We start from the raw sequence: 4,868 nt of genomic DNA, 5'->3' as shown, positions 1-4,868 counted from the left end.
TATGTTATAATATTACTTTACTCATGTTTTAACCGCTTTTCGGTGCTATTTGATCTTTAAAATGCCAAACATGTGTTAATTATTGGTTTTATGACTAATTGAGTTATGTGTGATGATTTAGGGCATTTGGAGTGCACACATATGAAGAAACGGTGCTCCAGCGATATGAGAGGAGGGTGGATGCGTCGCATACAACCTAGGAAAAGAGTGTATTTGGTGCACCCCTAGCAGTGAAGTCGGGCTAAGGCATCCGCCTTAGCATCAGCACCTGGGCACAACAGAGATGAAGGAACAGAGGGTGGATACGAAGAATCCACCCCAGCATCAATCCCTGAAGCTGAGACGGAATAAGAAAAGGAAAACTTTGGCCCACAACTTTTGTACGCAATATATAAGCCTAAAATGCCTCTTTTAGGTCATCTAACATATGGGGAAGCTGAGAAAAGCCATCGCAAAGTTTGAAAACCACGAAATTCATCTTGAGTTCTTATATTTTCCTTTTTTTATTGATTTTTATGTATTCTTGGGAAATATTTGATATTGCTACCATGAGCATGCGTGGCTAAACTCGTTAGTTCTGGGGTTTAGGTGCTACATGAATGTTGACGTTTGAAGTTTGAATTTACGAGTTTGATTTTATCTTTTTCGGATGTTTATTTAATTCTGTTAATAATTATTTTACATCTAACAGTGCAATACTATCTACGAATCTGGAGTTGAACTCGAAAGTGGGAATTCTATATTGCATATAGGATTAAATAGAGCAAGTTCTGGAACCCGGGCATCGGGAAAAGGATTCGCAATTAGGATAGATATATACCTACTTATCTTGCTTGGTTGGAAATACAGGAAGGGTAAATGCGTTCTTGTTAGTCTTAATTCCATAGACATATAGGCATTAAGTTAACTTGAATAGGCGAGTTAGAACTCGACATATTCTTACGAGTAACATTAACCCTGTCAATCAACAAACCAGATAAATCAATTAGTCAGTTTAAGTCGAGAACGCAACAAGATTGTTAGCTCGCCTATGACCCTTGAATATCCTCTCCTATTGACTGTTATCCCCAATTGCCTACGTATTTTAGTCGATCTCTAGTTTAATTAACTGTTTGATATTTTCTTTGGTTATTAATTAATTGCCTACTCATTTTGAGAACAATCTCTTAAATAGATAATTTGTTTGAGTTTGAATCAGTCAAAAGTTAATCATAAGTCTCTGTGGCAATCACGTATACTTGCGTGTATATTTGGTCGCAACACATGACATGGAAATATTGACTGAAATACACATTTCGAGATACATGCAGTTACGGCTTCAAAGTTATGCTTGAATAGGCATGTTCATTAGGATGAGTAATCTTGTACATTGGAGTTTAGAGATTGGATTTCTAGGGGTGAGACTATCGCTTTGGTTATGGTCAAAGGAAGTGTGTAAATAGTCAGATAGTAGGTTGTAGGCGTCTGCGGCGGGTGACTAAAGGAGATTTGTTCTTTTTCGAGCTTGTGAATTATAGTATTTGGGATGTGGTGATTTGCTTTGGTGTAGTGATATGTCTTGCTAGAGGTCTGGTTTGAGGAGTGTAGTTCGAGAGGCTATTGGCATTAATTTGGGTGTTGCGGGATGATGAACAAGTTGAGTAGGAACTTTTGATTCTCAAGGATTTATATATTCAATGTTCTGGGTTCCATGAGTTTTTAGTGGATCGCGAGTGGTGTCGTTGATAATTAGGTTGATAGTGGATTGGATGTATATATTCGCAGTTGAGGCTAATAGTTTAGAGATCTCTTGTGTATTCATGAGTGAGAGTTAGAATAGGTTCTGAGAATTAGAATGGTGTAATGACTCGGCTGGTCGTATTGTGTATATGACCCTCATTCACCTATTTGATGTTTCCCCCCATGCTTGTTTGATGTTTTTTGACTTGTGGGGATGGTTGGGTAGGTTCTGAGGAGCTTTTGGTGTAAATTGGAATACATAGTTCCTTTGTTTTAAAGCTTAAGTTGTAAGAGTTTATCAAGGTTTGACTTTTTTGTAAGCGGTCTCGGATTGGTGATTTGAGGATTGAAATAGGTTTGTATGGTAATTTTAGACTTGGGTGTATGTTCAAAATCAGATTTGGAGGTTTCTAGGATTGCGTTGTAGAAAGTCGCTCCTGAATCAATTTCACTTTTTCCAAAGCATCACGAACCAAATATGTGCCCAATAGCCTAGCCTTGACAGGCTCAAACCAACCCACCGGAGAACGACATTCCTTCTCATATAATACCTCATACAGAGCCATCTGGATGCTCGACTGATAGTTGTTGTTGTAGGCAAACACTGCTATAGGTAGAGACTTATCTCACTGGCTTCCGAAGTATATGACACAGGCTCTTAACATATTCTCCAAAATTTGAGTGGTCCACTCAGACTGCTCGTCCGTCTGAGGGTCAAATGCAGTGCTCAACTCAACCTGCGTGCCCAACTCATATTGAACCGCTCTCCAAAAATGTGAAGTAAATAGAGAGCCGCGATTCGAGATAATAGAAACAAGTACACCATGCAAGAAAAAAATCTCCAGATGTAGATCTTAGCCAACTACTCTGAAGTGTGGGAAGTCATGACTGTAATGAAATGTATAGACTTGGTCAGTCAGTAGCCCAAACTGCATCAAATTTCTTCAATATCTGTGGCAAACCTACCACAAAGTCCATAGTGATGCACTCCCACTTCCACTCCAGTATGTCAGTCTTCTGAAGCAAACCACCTGGTATCTGATGCTCATACTTAACCTGCTGACAATTCAAACATCAAGCAACATACCCAACGATGTCTTCCTTCATCCTCTGCGACCAATAATGTTGCTTCAATTCATGGTACATCTTTGTAGCACCCAGGTGAATAGAATACCACAAATCATGATCCTCCTCAAGGACAAGCATCGTAGCCTTAAAGCCGCAACACACCATCATCGCCAATAGTCACTTCCTTAGTACCACATCGTTGCATCGTATCCTTAAGGACAAGCAAATGTGGATCGTCATACTGATGAGCCTTAATACGCACAAACAAGGATGACTGAGATATAACACATGTCAGGACTCTACTAGGATCTTAAATATCCAATCTTACAAATTTGTTGTCCAAAGCCTGAACATCCATATCCAAAGGCCTCTACCTAGATGGAATAAATGGTAAACTCCCCATGCTCGCCACCTTTCTACTCAAGGCGTCTGCTACCACATTGACCTTCCTCAGATGACAAAGAATGGTGATATCATAATTCTTCAACATGTCAACCATCTCCAGTACCCCAAATTCAAATTTTTATGTTTAAACAGATGCTGGAGACTCCAATGGTCTACATACACCTCATAAGACACGTGTACAATAGCTGCTAACTCCAAATCATGCACTGAATAGTTCTTTTCATGGGGCTTCAATTGGCGCGATGCGTAAGCAATCACCCAACCGTCCTGTATCAATACACACCCAATGCTAACTCGCGAATCATCATAATAAACCCTATATGATCTGGATCCTGAAGGCAAAACCAACACTGAAGTTGTAGTCAAAGCTGTCTTGAGCTTCTGCAAACTCTCCTCACACTCATCCGACCACTTGAATAGAGCACCCTTCTGAGTCAATTTAGTTAAAGGGGCTGCAATAGATGAATATCCCTCTACAAAGCGACAGTAATAACCAGCCAAACCCAAAAGCTGTTGATCTATGTAGCGGTAGAAGGTCTGGGCTCTGCACTGCCAAAATCTTCTTCGGGTCCACTTTGATCCCATCACTAGATACCACATGACCCAAGAGTGCTACCGAGTCCAACTAAAACTTACACTTGGAGAACATAGCATATAGCTTCTTCTCCCTCAAAATTTGGAGCACGATCCTCAAATGTTGCTCATGCTCCTTCCTACTATGGGAATACACCAATATATCATCAATGAACATAACACCAAAAGAATCCAATTAAGGTTGGAACACACTATACATCAAATGAATGAAAGTTTCTAGGGCATTAGTCCACCAAAACGACATCACTAGGAACCCATGATGCCCCTAACGAGTCCAGAGAGCAGTCTTAGGGATATTCGAAGCCCTGATCTTCAGATGGTGATACCTTGACCTCAAGTTAATCTTCGAGAACACCCTGGCACCCTGAAGTTGATCAGAAAAATCATCAATGCGCGGTAGTGGATATTTGTTCTTGATGGTAACCTTATTCGACTACCGACAACCAATGCATATTCTCATAGACTCATTATTTTTCTTTACAAAAAACATTGGTGCACCCCCAAGGTGAAATATTAGGCCTGATGAACGCCTTATCCAGCAACTCCTACAATTGTTCCTTCAGTTTCTTCAACTGTGCTGGAGCTATGTGATACGATTGAATAGAAATAGGCTGAGTGCCTAATGCCAAATCAATGTTGAAATCAATATCCCTATCTGGTGGCATGCTTGACAGGTCTAATTGAAACACCTCCGAAAATTCCCTCACTACTGGAGATGACTCAAAGTAGGTGTATCGGTACTAACATCTCTAACAAAGGCTAAATACGCCAAACATCCCTTCTCAACCATCCATTGAGACTTCAAAATGAGATCACTCTACTAGGAGTGCAACCTAGAGTACATTTTCACTCCAATCTCGGCAACCCTAGCATCGACAACATCATAGTTTTAGCGTGACATTCAAATATAACATGGTATGGAGATAACCAATTCATACCCAAAATCACATCCAAATCTTACATATCTAACAATAGGAAGTCTGCCCTCATCTCAAAACCTCAAATAGTGACCACACATGACTGATAAACTTGTTCCACCATAATAGAATCACCAATAGGTGTAGACAGATGCACATGAGAAT

Source organism: Nicotiana tomentosiformis, chromosome 9 (assembly GCF_000390325.3).
Source record: "Nicotiana tomentosiformis chromosome 9, ASM39032v3, whole genome shotgun sequence".
NCBI classification, from domain to species: domain Eukaryota; kingdom Viridiplantae; phylum Streptophyta; class Magnoliopsida; order Solanales; family Solanaceae; genus Nicotiana; species Nicotiana tomentosiformis.
Note: the sequence above shows the minus strand (reverse complement) of the source record.